The 18,543-nt window shown below is 44.6% G+C and overlaps 1 protein-coding gene across 3 annotated transcripts in view; it reads left to right on the plus strand.

Moving 5' to 3' along the window:
• Positions 1–10,064: 10,064 nt before the first annotated feature.
• Positions 10,065–18,543, plus strand: part of TANC2 (tetratricopeptide repeat, ankyrin repeat and coiled-coil containing 2) — a 199,768-nt gene continuing 191,289 nt past the window's right edge. The window contains exon 1 of one of the 3 annotated variants that reach the window (XM_083708920.1): positions 10,065–10,220. The gene's annotated coding sequence lies outside the window, so the exon portion shown is untranslated. Of the gene's footprint in view, positions 10,221–10,296; positions 10,639–18,543 lie in introns of those variants that run through there. The other 2 variants (XM_083708922.1, XM_083708921.1) reach the window with 2 other exon arrangements.

Raw genomic sequence — 18,543 nt, forward strand, 5'->3', positions numbered from 1 at the left:
TGGCACTATGTAAACCTGTGTGTGTGTGTGTGTGTGTGTGTGTGTGTGTGTGAATGACATAGCCCCCTAGTTTTGTGATTATGTAGCGGGTGGTGCTGTGGTCTAAACCGCTGAGCCTCTTGGGCTTACCTAGCAGAAGGTTGGTGGTTCGAATCCCTGCGATGGGGTGAGCTCCCGTCACTCTGTCCCAGCTCCTGTCAACCTAGCAGTTCGAAAGCACGTCAAAGTGCAAGTATATAAATAGATACCACACGGCGTTTCTGTGTGCTGCTCTGGTTCGCCAGAAGCGGCCACATGACCCGGAAGCTGTCTGTGGACAAACACCGGCTCCCTCGGCATATAGAGCAAGATGAGCGCGCAACCCCAGAGTTGTCCGCGACTGGACCTAACAGTCAGGGGTACTTTTACCTTTACCTTTAGCCTTGTATATACAGTGATACCTCGGGTTACATATGCTTCAGGTTACATACGCTTCACATTACAGACTCCGCTAACCCTAAGAACTTTGCTTCAGGATGAGAACAGAAATCATGCGGCGGTGGCACAGCAACAGTGGGAGGCCCCATTAGCTAAAGCGATGTTTCAGGTTAATAACAGTTTCAGGTTAAGAACGGACCTCCGGAACAAATTAAGTACGTAACCAGAGATACCACTGTACTTAGAGCAATCTTCCTATTGTGCTATCCAATATACAATTGAATACAGCATACATATTAAGGGTCCACCGTTATACGCAATATGCTAGCTGGGAGAAAACATTTTAGGATATAGTATAAGACCTGCTGTGCTGCCAGATCCTCCCATTCGCCTCCACCAGTGGAACTAAGCTGGTTCAACCTAAGAGGTGTGCAACTCCATTTGAGTGTATCTGAATCGCCAAAACAAATTGACCAGTGTTAGCAGAAACAAGGGTGAGAGCAGGGAAGGAACAGATATATTCAAAATCCTAAATTCCCCTTGTCTCTGAAGAGCCCACATCGTTGTATACAATATTATTATTACTATTACTATTATTACAATTATTATTACTATTATAATTATGTTGGTGGAAGTCAAAAAGGTACCACTTAACTCAGTAGAGGGCACAAACCAGCCTCCCCAACTCCTGCAACGGAACCCAACTTACCACAACAAGGACATGATTCAGGCTACATCTGTGAACATTGACGGCACACCAGCCCTGGAATCTAGCTCCCCGACAATAAGCCCACAATTTGGGGACACACTTTGTGGCATGGGCCCATATATCTCTGACCACATGTTCAGATACGGAGCACACACAAAAGAGACCTTTTAGTGGTGGGAATCATGTGGAAATGTCACTTTGCAGGAAAGGAGAGCTCTTTGCACAAACAGCTTGGCCCCAGAACACACGCACAAAGAGCACAACCATCCTCAGAACCCCATAGGTACTTTGGCCTCTGATTGTCCTTCACATGTCACTGCATGCACCATGAGAACACACTCTGCCACTGCGTTTATGGCTACTATAACTAAGCCACTGGCGGTGTTCTCCTCCATGAACTTTGTCTAACCCCAAAATGGTTGCCACCAGTGCTCCCCCCCCCCCAGGGAGTACCCAAGGGGGGCTGCAGGCGATACATTCATCTGCTGCCTCTCTGGATCCTGTGGCCCAAGGCGGTTGCCTCATTTTGCCTCATGGATGGGCCGGCCCTGACTCAAGTCGTATCTATATTTCTTTCTCCCTTTCTGCCTCACAAACAACTGTCATACATCCAGGTCTAGACCAAGTGTAGCTTCTTTCTCTCCCTGACCAGAACTTAATGGTAAAGCAAGTTTGAATGCAGAAGGCCCGAGGTTTGGTCACTGGGACCTTCAAGTTAAAAGAGCTGGATAGTAGATGAAAGGAAACACTTCTGCCTGAGGCCCCAAGAGAGCCATGGAGAGTGTAGTAATACCAATCTAGAAATAGTGGGATGTGTCACAGCTGTTTCCTACGTACCGAAGACCAGTGCAAAGATACAGAACAGCAATATCTTCCACTCAAACATGGTTGTTCAGTTACACAATTACAACTCACTGTCTTCAAAATTTAATTTATTGCTGGTGGTCATCAGTAGAATGGTGAGAGCTTCTGTTTTATTTTTAAATCCTTTCCCCACTCAAAGCAAGTAGAATCCACACCAGGAGAATTTTGGTTCAATAAGGCTGTCTGAATGCCTGCCTGCCTCAAGATTTTTAATTTGTGCTCTATGGATGTTTTGTCTAAGTTTTAGCAGACCCTCCAAGTGTCCCTATTTTCTAAGGACAGTCCCTGATTCACAGAAGCCATCCTGGTTTCTTATTTGATCCTGGAATGTCCCTCTTTTCCTTAGGATGCCCTTATTTTCATCAGAGAAATGTTGGAGGGTATGGAATAGGACATATCCAGGGATTTTTTTTCAGCCATAACTCAACAGGTACTTGGTTCCTGCACAACTCAGGTGGGTGCCATTGCTATTCCTCTTTCGGCAATCTTTGCGGAGCTCTGGCCCAGTGGTTGCCATTGGTTTGATTTGAATTAATTTTATAATGAATGATTTTAGAGTGTTGTGTTGTGTTGTACTGTTGTACTGTTTTATTGTTGTTAGCTGCCCTGAGCCCGGCTTCGGCTGGGGAGGGATATAAATAAAAAATATTATTATTATTATATTATTATTATTATTATATTATTATTATTATTATTATTATTATTATTATTATTATTAGAGGAGGTGTTCATGGTGAGTTCTGGCACCTCTTTTTCTAGAAAAAAAAAACAGCACTGGACACCTCTATTTTCATCAGAGAAATGTTGGAGAGTATGTTTTAATTGGGCCATACGTCATAGCTCACTTCAGACACATTGCTCTCTACTTTGCTTCCATAGTATGGAGACATAAGCGTAGAAGATTTCCAATTGATAACCTGACTTATTTTCAGTAACCTTCCCAGTGTCAGAAGGCTTCAGATGTTTCTTGAGCACCTTTGCTATTTTACGACACACCTGGGGAATGGAGTGCACAGCACGCACTGGTGGAAGGCAGAACATGATGGCTTCATTCCTCTTTGATGATGTTCCAGTATCAGTAGCAGAACACTTGTTCTGCTAGTGTCTTCCAGTGTGGTTTAGTGGTTAAGAGCGCTAGTCTCGTAATCTGGGGAACCGGGTTCGAGTCTCCGCTCCTCCACATGCAGCTGCTGGGTGACCTTGGGCCAGTCACACTTTTCAGAAGTCTCTCAGCCCCACTCACCTCACAGAGTGTTTGTTGTGGGGGAGGAAGGGAAAGGAGAATGTTAGCTGCTTTGAGACTCCTTAGGGTAGTGATAAAGCGGGATATCAAATCCAAACTCTTCTTCTTCTTCTTCTTCCGCCAAGACAGTGAATGTTCCTCTGCACCTCAGGTAATATAAAAGCAACAACAGGAAAATAGGGATGTTGACACAGATTACACTTTCCATATTCTCATTATATGACATTTCTCTGACCATTATTACACCTGTCTCTTCAAGATGAGTAGCTTTGGGTTCTGCCCTTCACAAGATACATGGGCACTGTTAACAAATTGATACCTGTCAAGTGCACATTGGGCTGGTGTTGTAATGATTATTCAGTAACACATCCGAGCAAGAGGTTCTGTATCATATCTTCTATGCTGCATGCCAGTGTGTGCTAGTTTAACTTGTAAATCAGTAATAATGTCCTAAGTAAGTGTCTCAATGTCTTCATTATGTAAACCACTCATTTGTCAACATGAACTTGTATTATAGCATGCGATGGTCAAGGGATAAACTGTGGAAATGTTCAGGGACGCAGGAGAGGATATATTGTTTAATAATACCCTTCCTAACTTGTGTTAGCAAGTTCCTTTACTTAGCAGAGGACATTCCCCTTTTAAACGCACAGCAGTTAGCTTGCTGCAAGCTTGTTTAAGCTTCTCAGTTTAGGATTCCTGGTAATCCACTTTTCTTGCCCTTAAAAAGAATAGACACGACACAATCTTGTGTAAAGTATTATAAAAGAAGTTTATTCACACATTCAGTTCACAGATGGATCCCTGAAGGCAGACTTATGTTACAAAGTATATACAGTGGTACCTCGGGTTAAGTACTTAATTTGTTCCAGAGGTCCGTACTTAACCTGAAACTGTTCTTAACCTGAAGCACCACTTTAGCTAATGCGGCCTGCCGCTGCATGATTTCTGTTCTCATCCTGAACAAAGTTCTTTTTTTTTAATAGAATATTTATTAAAATTTTCAATAATAATACAATGAAAATAAGAAGAAAAAATTACAAAAATACAAAAGTAAAAATAATTAAAAACACACAGAATTTCCATTTACTTATTTTCCTTTAACTTATTTCCCGGACCTCCTCATACCTCCCTTTTTTGTATTCCAATTCAGATTGTTAGTTCAGCAAATCCTTACCATTAAATTTTTACCTATTTATAAACCTTTTTTTCATATTCTCTTAAAGCATTACAGCTGGAAACCACTTGATTTCTATCCAACATCATTCTAACATTAATTAATTTTACAATATTTCTGTAGATAGTCTTTAAATTTCTTCCAATCTTCTTCCGCCGACTCTTCTCCCTGGTCTCGGATTCTGCCAGTCATTTCTGCCAATCCCATATAGTCCATCACCTTCATCTGCCATTCTTCCAGAGTGGGTAGGTCTTGTGTCTTCCAGTACTTTGCGATAAGTATTCTTGCTGCTGTTGTGGCATACATAAAGAAAGTTCTATCCTTCTTTGGCACCAATTGGCCGACCATGCCCAGGAGAAAGGCCTCTGGTTTCTTCAGGAAGGTATATTTAAATACTTTTTTAATTTCATTATAGATCATTTCCCAGAAAGCCTTGATCCTTGGGCACGTCCACCAAAGGTGAAAGAATGTACCTTCAGTTTCTTTACATTTCCAACATTTATTATCGGGCAAATGATAAATTTTTGCAAGCTTGACTGGGGTCATGTACCACCTGTATATCATTTTCATAATACTGAAGCAAAGTTCTTAACCTGAAGCAATATTTCTGGGTTAGTGGAGTCTGTAACCTGAAGCATATGTAAGCTGAAGTGTAACCCGAGGTACCACTGTACATGTGGAACTACCCCATATGGGAGTTAGTCCCAGTGACTGCAGACAGGCAGTCACTTGCTGCTCACTCGTCGAAAGCAAGATGGAGAAGAGGAGAGTGTGGTGCCTGCCTTGCCCCTTTGGATACCTGGGCAGGTAAGGTCACGCCCACCTCTAGTCACATGCAGAGGAAGTTTGCCCCAGCTCAGGAGGAAACAGGAAGTTTTCTACTGACTGGAGCAAACATCCCCTTTCATGTCCACTCAAGGAATGTTGTATTTGATTGCTATCTATGTGTCACATCCCACATAAACCAGGGAACTGCACATTTATTAAGGATGATAACTTGTGAATTTGGTAATGCTTGAACTGAATGTTCGGCTACACTCCTTTCAAGGCTTGTGTCGCCATGTTACCAATGGTGTTCCTATAGGCATAATTCATACATAACAATGTTCAGGAGGTCTTATTCAAGTGATGCTTTTGAGAATTATTTCTGCACATATCCACCCAATATTCCCCAGGTATTATGGGGATTCTTAGTCAAAGATGATTTATTACATGTGTGTTCTGTTGCTTTCCTGTGGTAAGCTGTGCTTTACTTCAAAGTAGTAGTTTGTAGTTGTGGATTTGATATTCCGCTTTATCACTACCCGAAGGAGTCTCAAAGCGGCTCACATTCTCCTTTCCCTTCCTCCCCCACAACAAACACTCTGTGAGGTGAGTGAGACTGAGAGACTTCAGAGAAGTGTGACTGGCTCAAGGTCACCCAGCAGCTGCATGTGGAGGAGTGGGGAAGCGAACCCGGTTCACCAGATTACGAGTCTACCGCTCTTAACCACTACACCAGTGTTTCCCAACCTTGTGCCTCCAGATGTTTTTGGCCTACAACTCCCATCATCCCTAGCTAGCAAGACCAGTGGTCAGGGATGATGGGAGTTGTAGGCCAAAAACATCTGGAGGCACAAGGTTGGGAAACACTGCTACACCACACTGGCTCTCATGACATGGTGCATGACAGGGGGTAGCAGCCCCACCTCCCATTTTTCTCCTTCTATCTGATTGATCCATCCTGACTCTCTGTTAAGAGGAGTACAAATAAGGAAAGGAGTTTGACTGGGCTGAGATCTCAGACTATCAATAGTTTATTTTTGCTTAATTTATTTATTGGCTTATTTACGTTATCTCAGGTAGACTCTTTATTTCTTTCCTTTTTTTAAGTTATCACTTCCCTGCTATGCTAGTCCACTGATTATCCCGAACAATGGCTTCATCTAATGGAACTTTGCTCCCCAATTAAATAGAAGAGAGCAACACAATCTTTCTGAAGGAGCATCCAGACACAGTAAGTTTCAGAGTCCCAGCCTGAGTAAAAACTCGCCTGTTGTCTTTTGAAGGGAAATTTTGACATGTAAATCCAAATTGCCTAACATATTTGCTCTTGTGGCAATTTTTTTTGATGTCTCAGAGGAAATAGAGTAGGGAATCTATTTACCTACCACAGACACATTAGAATTTTATGAAATTGTGCCAGGGTCCAATTAATTTTTTTGTTCTTACAGATGTACTACAGGCCGACACAAACTAATTGTTTGGGATGCTTCTTAACTAATATTACTACTTTTCTTGGTGGAAGCTCAATATCCTGTCTCGTAGATCAGTTGCTTCCTCATCACACTTAAATCGCACTGTGACACGTGCAACCAGGCAGCATAAAAGTCTGAGTTTCTTTCAATGCAATCTAACTTTACCTTAAGTTTACTATGTTTTTAAAAAGCCATTTCCCCCTCCCCATCACAACACAGTGGGATCCATTCAGAATGGCTATTTTGGGAGAGGCTGATGCATGATCAACCCTGGAATCCCAGATGCTGTTGACAGATCTGTGTTATTTCATGAACTTATCACATGTTGGATCTCTGAGAGGGGTATAGTTCCATGTTTGGAGCTCAACATGACTTGTACGTATACTAAAACAGCATTGTGCTGCAAATATTAATTCTAGCATTTGAATGCAAGTGTGGAACAAGCAGGTGACATCATCATCATCATCATCATCATCATCATCATTATCATTTATTATTTGCAATAACCAGAGTTAAACATACACCATCCAAAATAACACCATTCAGATTTCAAGGGCAAATTTCCTTCTGTCATTGTTGTCATCCAGATGGCGACCTATAAAAACTTAAATTCAGCACGGCAAAAGAATTAAATAAGATCTGTCAATAGTAAAAAAAAAATAGTGTTTAATTCTTGGTGGTATATGGGACAATATTTCAAGGCAGGCTGTGTACAACATGAGACACTACAGAATGTGTTGCTTCCTGCATGCAGTTTACACAGGGAGTGTCCCGCTTTGCTTAACCAAACAATGTAATTATATAGACTGCAATGTCCTATCCCCCCCCCCCTTTCAGGCCTTGGCTTCTGTTGCCGGCAAGAAATAAAGATGTGTATCTACAATCTGCTGCAGTCTTTTAAAGGCGTGTGGGCACTGCTGGTGAAGAAAAATTATGTGCTATTTTGACATTGTTTTCGTTTTAGTGGAATATACTAGACTAGGTTCATGCTGTATATCAGTAGCAGACTTGGTTCTCCAAGGAAGCTTGGGCATAGCTGGTGGGCAGAGGGGTAGCTGCCCCCCTAAATCAAGTAAATAAATAAAAATACTTAACTAAAAGTAGAAATAATCAGAATATTCAAAATAGAAATGATTGCTGAGGTCACTTGGGTGATGTTTTGGGCATTCTAGTGCAACTGAGGGGGACGCGGGTGGCGCTGTGGGTTAAACCACATAGCGGTTCGGCGGTTCGAATCCCTGCGATGGGGTGAGCTCCCGTTGCTCGGTCCCTGCCAACCTAGCAGTTTGAAAGCATGCCAGAGTGCAAGTAGATAAATAGGTACCGCTCTGGTGGGAAGGTAAACGGCGTTTCTGTGCGCTGCTCTGGTTCGCCAGAAGTGGCTTAGTCATGCTGGCCACATGACCCGGAAGCTGTACGCTGGCTCCCTCGGCCAATAAAGCGAGATGAGCGCCGCAACCCCAGAGTCGGTCATTACTGGACCTAATGGTCAATGGTCCCTTTACCTTTACCTAGCGCAACCGAGCAACAGGCTTCTGCAGACCAATAGCGTCAGTAACTTCCTAGTATTCAAATGACTGATGATTTTGACAGGTTTTTCTCAGCGTTTGGGGTTGAAAGGAAGTAATTTAAAGCAACTGTTGAGACATTTCATTCTGAATCTGCTGGACAGACCCAGACAGAGGATGATGGCATATACGTGTCCTGCTCCCCATAACATAAATCCTAGCTACGCCCATGCAAGGATGGATCCTTATGTAAAAACAAAAACCCACCACAGCACCATCAGTGTGCAAAAGTATCAACCTTCTGTTCAAGTCTTACTTACTAAATGTCATTGGTGTTACCATAGTTATTGAATTAGGTAGAAACAAATGGAATGACCCAAAGCCAATAAGGTGCCCGTTTTAATGGTCTAGTTAATAGTACCTATTGTCGTTCCAGCTTGGGAGTTGAAGCACTGAACTGAGAGGGTTATGCACAGATGTGCCCTTAGAAGTGCATGCGACAAAACTGTATTTCCTTGTTCAGAATCTGCTTAAAACAATGGCTTGTGGTAAGTTGTGCTATCTCTAATTGCCTATTTTGAATTTATCCTTAGGTGAGGTAAGTGTTGCAGGGCTGTTGTTGTTGTTGTTGTGGCTGCTGTTGTTGTTATTTAAAGTGCTCCTTGCCACTGTCCCCAAGTCCTATTGTGTTCAGTGGGGCTTACTTCACGGTAGATCGGCACAGAAGTTAATAACTGTAGTTTTAATTATTTTTGCAAGTCAATCAATCATTTTTATTGTATACAGTGTTACCTCGGGTTAAGTACTTAATTCGTTCTGGAGGTCTGTTCTTAACCTGAAACTGTTCTTAACCTGAAGCACCACTTTAGCTAATGGGGCCTCCTGCTGCTGCCATGCCGCCTTAGAACGATTTGTGTTCTTATCCTGAAGCAAAGTTCTTAACCCGAGGTACTACTTCTGGGTTAGAGGAATCTGTAACCAGAAGCGTATGTAACCCGAGGTACCACTGTATAGCCAAAGGCCTTTACAATGGACGGCAAAAAACTTTCATCTAAAATCACACACGTAACCTGTCGCATCCACCTACCCACCCAGAGGTGTACCTGGGTGGGGTGGGGTACCTGGAATTCTTGGCAAGGGAGCTGTATCAGTGCCCCTCCCCCGAAAAAAAAAATCACTTTACTACAATAGCCACATTAAAGATTAGGACATTTCATGTCTCCCAAGTACTTGAAATGTCCCGAATGACAAGATGGGGAGTGAGGGCGCAGCGTAAGGAGGAAGCGTTTGATCTTGCCCCATGACAGCAGAGGCGCATCAATACACACACACGTCACCGAGGGGCTATTTTTCAGCTCCTGGGCGGGGTGTGGGGGGTAGAGACTTGGTTTCCCAACCCCCAGGTACGCCTCTTTACCCACCCACTCCCCTATTCATGGCAATGCTTCCTTTAGGGAGCATCCCCGGGTCGTGAAGACCCACCCAGCTCTATTTCGAGAGATGGAGACCCTTACTCCTGAAGGGTCAGGGGCGTGCCTTGAAACGTGCAAGGGAGGCGGCGGCGGGGGGGGGGGGCGGCTCGCAGACCGGGAAGGGAGGAAGCCGAGCGGCCACACCCCTCACCCCCGTCCCGCGCGCACCCGCGCCGGCCAGCCAAGGGAGGCGCTTCCTAACCCCACCCACCACCTGTGCGCTGGCAATCAGCTGCGGCGGCTCCTGCTGTTGCTGCCGCCGCCCCTCCTTCCTCCTTTCCCCCCCAGGGGAAAAAACGGAGAGAGAGTGCGCGCGCAACAGCCGCCCCTCGCCGCCCGGCCCTGGCAGGCGCGTGGCGCGTGCGCGGCGGGCGCATGCGCGCGGGGGATAGCCCTGAAGAAGAAGAAGACTAAGGCTCAGGAGAAGCGCGAGGCGGTACCGCCGCCGCCCCCTCCCCTTTTCTATATCCCAAACCCCGCCGTCGCGCGCGCGCGCGCGCGCGCGTGTGTGTGTGGAAGAGGGTGGCGCGCGCGCGTGCGCGCACTCCCTCCTCCTCACTATCTCGTCATTTGCTTCTCCCTTGATTGGTGAGGTGTGTGTGGTGAGGGGGGGGGGGGGAGAGAAGGAACCAAAACAAAAGCGGCCGGGCTGACTGACTGACTGAGGAGGCGGGCGTTGTGAGGGGGGGGGTCCAGTCGCCATCCCCTCCACGGTCCCCCCCGTCAGCGGCAGCATCGCCTCCCCGCCCCCTCCTCGCCTTGGCTTGTGTGTGTGTGGAGGGAGGAGGGAGCCGCTCCTCCTCCTCTTCGCTTTCGGGATGTGGTGAGGGAAGGCAGGGAAGGCTCCCCACTCCCTCCGCCTCGCAGCCCCTCCCTCACCCCCCCTCACCCCAGAAAAAGAAACCCTCCGGGGCAAGAGGAAGGGAAGGAGGTGGAGTTGCCGCGCCCCGGAGGCAGCCGGACGACGCCCCTCGCCCCACTCACGCCCCCCACCCCAACGCCCCTCAGGAGGTGAGTGTGGGATTGGCGAGAGGGGAAAAAGGGGGGGGAAGCAGGGTGGGCGCTGGATGGGTGTAACCCAGGCGGGGGAAAGTGGGATTCTGTCACCGTCTCCCCCTCCCCCTCCCAGCTGGCCCTATCGCTCCACAGCCTCGATGTGGAAGGAGGGGATAGGTCGCCCGCGCCGTCTGAAGGAGTGGTTGCGTGACAGCGAGCTCCGTGCATACGCGGGACGTGCGGGCGCGGATGCTGGCTGGGCATCGCTTTTATGTAGATGCCTTCCCTCCCCGGCGGGTGGGCGCACCTTCGCGCGCCGGCCCGACACGCATCCGCGTCCGGCTGCCATTAGCGATGCTCCTGCTACACGCGTAAAGTTATAGGTGGTATGTTAATCATGATAATAATCATCATACCTTGCTCGTTTGCGGGAGGTCACTTGGCCGGCCGGGTTTAGTCGTGGCAGGGTCGCTTGAGGTGAAAAGCACCCGCTCTGAACGTACAGTCTTAATTCTTAGATCGGGGGCGAAAATGGGGTGGCGTTTGGACTGGGAGGAGAAAGAGGAGGATGTTGCTGTTTGGGAGCATGTTTTGCGAAGAGGAGGATATCCTGGGCTGCTGACATCCTTTCTCTCCTTCGCCTCCCCGCCATCCCAGTTTGCCATGGTCTGAGGTCATCTGGTCTTGCACGGTGTATGTGTTTGTGTGTTTTGTGCTTAGTTAGAAGTATGTTATTACAGGCGATGGGGGGGGGGGCATGAATCATCTCAGTGACTCAAAAGGGGAAGGGGTTGTGGTATCTTATGGGGCAGTGGAATTTGCTGACAAGTATTAGTCTGGTGGGGCAGGAGTTTGTGGTACTGTACCTTGCTTTTTGTTTTGGGTGACAGATGTGAATGTGGGAGCTGTGGGGGGGGGGGAAACATCTTCGTTCAGTCTGCATATGTAAGAGTTGGGTCACATCAGCCTGGGGGTGTGTGTGTGTGTGTGTGTGTGTGTGTGTGTGTGTTCAGAGTGGGGGGTGATGCCTGCACTGCATCATTACTATGGGTTGTGTGTAGATTGGGGGCAGGGAGCAGAAAAATCCCATGATGTACCAGTATAGGCATGAAGCCCTTTGAACAATGATGTCAGCCATGTATAGAGAACAGAGGGTATATTGACATGAAGAGCATGAGAAATCTTTCCGCCATGGGCTGGAAGGTAGAGACATTGAGTCCATATGGGTACTGTAGGGTGAATGGGCATTATAGCCTGGTGATATTGAATTGGCAGTCTGTTGTTGAACTGGAGGGGTGGGTCTCTTTAGGGCTTGTTGATATCAGGGTGACAAAAGGTGCTTGTTATACAACATTCATACTCATAAGCCTGGATGTGGTATAGCGATTACAGTGGTCCCAGTTGGTGTGTGGAGGGCGGGAAAGTCTATTTTCAGTATTACTGATGAGGTAGCAATTATATTGGGGAAACTAGTAATTACTTTAAGAAATCTGAATTCAAAACTTGGTGGCCAGTATTTGTATTGGAGTCAAATTTTTCACATACAATAACTGAAAGTAGAGACCAGTCTAATAATATTACCTGTTTCAGTCAGAGCAGCACTAAAACTGTATTAACAGACATAATAGGATATATTGGCTTGTTATGGTTGAAGTGAAGAGTTGCTGTTTAACATTTATTTACTAAAAGTGCTACTATGGATGTATTGACTATTTAACTTTACAAGAATCATGGTCAACTACTCTTCCTCAAACAGTGTGACCTATATACAAAAATGAGGACGAATCCCTTCCCCCCCCCCCAGAAGTAAATTCCACTGAAATGATGCCTAGCTTTGATAGCTTTAGCAATTTCCTCCTCAATGTTGTTTTTGTTTGTCTTATTATCAACTTTACATTTTTCTTTTTTCACTTGAAAAATACTTACTCTCTCCCCCCCCCCCATACTAAGGAGTTAGACAGTTGGGAATAAGCCCCATTGAATTCAGTGGGACTTGCTTCTGAGTAAAGATGCATACCGTTTTGGGCCTGTTTGCCTTTCCTGATGGTCTGTGGCACTGAGCCTCCATGATAGTGGTTGCTTAATTCTCCAAACTTCAAGAAGGGTTTTCCCCCCCTTGTACTGTGTGCCATCTAAAGCTTTAAACAAATAACACAATCGTCTAATTTTGATAGATGCCACTATTTGAAATTATTGTGTTGCATACGTTGTATGCAAGACTGTTTGGGAGCTATACTGTCCCTTCGGAGAAATGCTGAGAATTTATCCATTTTCTATTAATATGATGCTGGTGCCTAGGAGTTTGAAACATTACTTCCAATTCTGCTTTGGTGGGCTGCACTAGAAAATATTGTGATGTAGAATTTGTCACTTATTGGGCTGTCATTTGTGGCAGGAGTTAGGGAAACATAGGCGCCGACTCCATGGGGCCTGAGGGGGCCCGAGCCCCCTCAAAAATTCGTTTGGGGGGGCTCCGCCCCCCAATAATTTAAGAAAATTATTAGTTATATTATGCTTTGTAAAATCACAAAATTATGTTGGTATTTTTTATTTTCCTTGTTTGACGATAGTTACCTTTTAAAATACATTCAGTAATGAGTTAAAACAAAGCCACTCCCGATCTAGAGAGGGGGTGGGGTTGTGGGCTCTCGACCCATCAACAATCTTGCGGGGCTGGCGTCAGCCCCGCGAGAAGCGGGGATTCCCCCTAGCTCATTAATATTCACCGCCCACGGCGGCAGCCAATTGGCTGCCGCAAAGGGCAGGCCCTCACAGGTTCACTTAAGGTCGGGGCAGCCCGGGGCTCGCCCCTTTCGTTCCCCCAGCAGCAGCGGTTTGGAGGTCTTGGGCCCCCCCAATATTTTTTATAAGTCGGTATGGGCCCCCGCCCCCCCAATATTTTTTATAAGTTGGCGCCCCTGTAGGGAAATAAAGTATAATTCCTTACTTTCATATCATTTTTAAAAAATTAAACTTGTATGTCCTTAAAACTGTTGCAATATAAAGGCCTATTAGAAGGAAATGTATTGGACACCATTCTTACTTACTTTCCCCAGAATTTAATTTTACCTTATGTTTAGCTTGATTTCACTGTCTTGAGAAAGGTGAAGAAAAGTTTAGGTTCTAGTCATACAACTGGCCAATTCTGTGCTAGTCAGCCACTGAATTACTTTCATGTCTGTTCCTGTTGGGATACCAATTTTATGTTGGTGGATCCTTGGGTAATGATATAATTTCAGGACTGCGAGCCTTATTTAGCAGTGTTGTTGCTACAAAAACTAGAAGAATCTTTAACTCAAATTTCCCATAGCACTGTACTATAGAAAATGTCTGAGGTGGTTTGTGAAAAATTGTTTGCTATGCCTTACAGAACATATACAGAAACATCTCACTGGTTTTCTTTGGTTTGCTGTTTGTCAAATAGTGATTTTTGAAACTTCAGATTTTCGGTACACTTGTTTGGGTGCAAAGGCAACCATTAGAACAGTTTGGTCTTGAGAGGTTTTTTTAATAGTCTGCTTCTATATAAGCTTTCATTTTGTAAATGGCGCAGTTCTACCCAATTGCATCTTTGTAGAATGTATTGCTAAGGTTTTGAAATTTTAGAAATTAAGCTTTTACATATGAGTAGCTTTTATATCTTACTGCAATATTGGACTACAGAATGTGCATATGCTCCTATTCTGAATGTGAATATTTAGTTCAATGGTACTATTCATGTTGTGTGTCTTGACATATTTAAGGCTTTAGTTCTTCACAGGGAAGGCTTTGTATGAGGACTAATGGGTGGGGAAATTAATCTGTTAGAGTAGTATGCCTTTCAGATTAGCACAAAAAAGAAGGAAAGCAGATGAATCACGCTTGTTGACATTTCATTTCACTTGTTCTCAGTATTTGCCATTTATTCATGGTAAAAACGCATTTTGGAATATCAAAATATGATTTTGCATAGACAACTAGAATTAAAGCAAAAACATCAATATTAAGGTCCAATATTATGTTTTAAGTTATTGTGAAACATGAAAATAAGATCTCATAGAAAATGACAACAGGATAAATATACCTTTAAAAAGATCTGACACAGACACCAAAGTTCATACCTATACACGTCTGTTTGAAAGTAGGGTAAGTCCCATGGAATTCACTGAGGCTTTCTAACAGTCAGGTAGAGGGGTTGCAACCTTCCTTTTATTTGTTGTTCTTTACAGCATTACGTTTTGACTTCACTCATTTTTCTTCATATGTGAAGTAGGACAATTACTCCTCTTGGATTTCTGTCCCATCCTGTCTTAGAATAATAGGGTGAGTTACTGTTTATTTGGTTAAGGATGAAGGATTCCGATTTGTACTACATTTGGACAAATTTGCAGTATCCAAGGTCTGCCTTCATTCTGTTTGCGTCTTGTGGAGGCATAATGTTCCCAGTTTGCCTAGCACTTGGGAGCAGCTCATGGGACTGCAACCTCCCTCCAGTCCCTGGAGTGTGAATTCCTGTCACAACTTAATTATAATTAAGCATCACATTGGCAGAGATGTACACCATGGTCAGGACTATTCAGCGTTCCCACTTAATGAAGATTTCAAACTGCGGTTTGAACCCAGCTCCAAATTATGGTTAAAGAAAAGCCCTAATTAGGCAGGTGGTAGAAATTTGCACTCCAGAAGGAGGGATTGGGAAGGGAGTGCAAGATCCATTCCTGAGCTAACTGGGAGTGTTACACCTGCATTTATTAAACATATTCATCGAAATGTATTACTCTCACTTTCCATTAAAAAGTCTCAAGGAAGTTTTAAAAAGTTATGAGAGCAGTAAAAGAGTGAAGCAGTAAACAAAAATTCAGATAAAGACTTGAATGCAATTAACAATTCAGCAGATTAAAGTTTCACCATTTTATGCCAATTGCTCACTGAGATCTTGAGTAGACCCCTTTGCATGTTTGGCCTCCCCCAAAATACATTTAGTTGGGATTAGAGCTAGGGTGGGGAACCTGATTGTGGCCTTACAGATGTTGCTGGACAACAGTCACCCATGAACATTGACTGTGCTGGCTGGAGCTGATGAGAGCAATACAGTGGTACCTAGGTTTTCGAACGTCTCTGTCGACGTACATTTCTGTTCCCGAACGCTGTAAACCCTGAAGTAAATGCTTCAGTTTTCGAACACGCCTTGAAGTCGAACTTGCCACACGGCTTCCGCTGAGCGCAAGATCCTGAGGCCTAGCTGTCAGCTTTTGAGTTTTCAAACGTTTCAGAACCTGAACGGTCTTCTGGAACGGATTGCATACAAAAACCGAGGCTACAGATTTCCCATCCCGGGACTGGAGAGTGCTTTTGCAGTGGCTGCCTATGGTTTTGGAACTCCCTCCCATGTGAGGTCTGCTTTACTGCCATGTTGATCACCTTTACTTTTTAGGAAAGCTTTTGATCCTTAAGTCTGAGGTTGATTTAGGCGCAGAGCCTTGGGAGTACCACAGGGGGTATCACAGCTATGATGTAGAATGAAATTTTGGCGCCGCTGAAATTTGAGGCCTCAAGGTCTGCTACTGCTTAAGTATATGGAGTTCAGGACAGATAAAAGAAAGTATTTCTTAACACAGTGCATGGAACTATGGAATCTATTCCTCCAGGAGGCAGTGATGACCACCAACTTGGCTGAATTTAAAAGAGGATTCAACAAATTAATAGAGGGGAGAGCTATTTATGGCTACTAGCCACAATGGCTAAGTGCTGCCACCATGGTTAGAGGCAGCAGCGTTTTTTAAATGTCAGTTGCTGAGGGCCACAGGTGTAGAGAGTACTCATGTGCTTGAATCCTGCTTCCTGGCTTCCCGCATGCATCTGGTTGGCTGCTGAGAGAATAGGATGCTGGACTAGATGGGCTATTAGCAGCAGCAGGCTCCTCTTATGTTCTTATGTTCTAATTCTACCATATATTGTTTTAGTAGAAATGGTTTTAGTGGATGCTTTCTATTTTTCCTTTTATATTCTCGGCATTTTTTTTTTTACACTTGTATTATAATGCTTTCAGGGACGTGGGTGGCGCTGTGGGTTAAACCACAGAGCCTAGGATTTGCCAATCAGAAGGTCAGCGATTCGAATCCCTGCAATGGGGTGAGCTCCCGTTGCTCGGTCCCTGCTTCTGCCAACCTAGCAGTTCGAAAGCACGTCAGAGTGCAAGTACAGTGGTACCTCAGGTTACATATGCTTCAGGTTACAGACTCCTCTAACACAGAAATAGTACCTCGGGTTAAGAACTTTGCTTCAGGATGAGAACAGAAATCGTGCTTTGGTGGCGCGGCAGCAGCAGGAGGCCCCATTAGCTAAAGTGGTACTTCAGGTTAAGAACAGTTTCAGGTTAAGAACGGACCACCGGAACGAATTAAGTACTTACGGTAACCTGAGGTACCGCTGTAGATAAATAGGTACCGTTCTGGCGGGAAGGTAAACAGCGTTTCCGTGCGCTGCTCTGGTTCGCCAGAAGCGGCTTAGTCATGCTAGCCACATGACCCAGAAACTGTACGCTGGCTCCCTTGGCCAATAAAGCGAGATGAGCACCACAACCCCAGAGTCGGCCTAATGGTCAGGGGTCCCTTTACCTTTACCTTTATAATGCTTTAAGTTTCTCTGTGTTAACCACCTTAGATTTTGCTTGAGGAAGGGCAGATTGTTATTTTTCATTCTTGTTTATTGAGAATATTTCGATTAAAAATAAAATAGAAAGTGAGTGATTAAAATGTTATAAATGAAAAGCTGATGGAGCAAAAAGGGTTTTATACTGAGTTGGAAGGCTGGCAAAGAAAGAACAATACAGGCGTCTCTAGGAAAGCTTAGGTGGGGCAATCAAAACAACACTTTTCTGTGTTTTAACCAAAGGCAACTCAAATGTTGGTGGAATGCAAAGGAGTGTGTCTCCAGAAGATTATAATCAGCTGGTAGACCTAAAGGTATCATATTCCCAACTTGTTCAGGGCATTTTGAATTGGAACCAAAAGCAGACCAACAGCCACGGAAACTGTTGTAATAAGTAGCTCTGGTCAACAAATTGGCCATGACATTCTGGACCTCTGAAACTTCCAAATACTTTTAAAAACGTAAGAGGAACTTGCGTCAGGCTGGCAGACCATCTGTTCCAGCATATTGTTCTCTCAGTGGCCAACCAGATGCCTGTGGGAAACCTGCAAACAGAACCTGAGCATAAGAGCGCTCTCCCCTCCTGCAATTTCCAGCAGCTGATATTTTCAAAGATAGCTCCACATGGAGCACATTGCAATAATACACTTGCAATGTATCCAAACCATGGGTTACTCTGGTAAAATCAGTTTTTTTCCAGGAGCAGATACGGCTCATCTACCAGCAAAAAAGGGCAATTTCCAGTGAAAGATACACAGAGAGGGAACCTAAGCAATTTCAATTAGCAGGGCATTGTGACATAGCCACAGCAAAGGCACTATCTCTATTATTCACTTGCCAAATCTCCTGAAATGGTATCCAGAACAAGATCTTTGACATTGATCTTAATTCCTAGGCAGGCTTCTCAAAGAGAGAGGTCTCTAAGGTAACCTGGTCCTAAGCTGTTTAGGGCTTTAAAACCTATAACCAACACTGCTTGTGCAGCTGTTTTTAAAAATGTTTGAGCAAAACTTTCCATCCCATAACTGGATTTAAAGATGTATTGTAATGTGTCTAGATAATCCATATAATCCTGGAAAATTTGGAGTTGAAACATCTCCCTATGCTTGAGCATGTTGCCCCAAAATAGAATATTGGGTACAGTCAAACCTTGGTTCTTGAACGACTCCATTTTTGAACGTTTCAGCTCCCAAACACTGAAAGCCATGAAGTAAATGCTCCGTTTTTTTGGAATCCGAACGTCTGATGCAGCTTCTGCTTGAGTGCAAGAAGCTCTTGCAACCAATCGGA

Source organism: Podarcis gaigeae (assembly GCF_964106915.1).
Source record: "Podarcis gaigeae genome assembly, chromosome: 13".
Taxonomy (NCBI): domain Eukaryota; kingdom Metazoa; phylum Chordata; class Lepidosauria; order Squamata; family Lacertidae; genus Podarcis; species Podarcis gaigeae.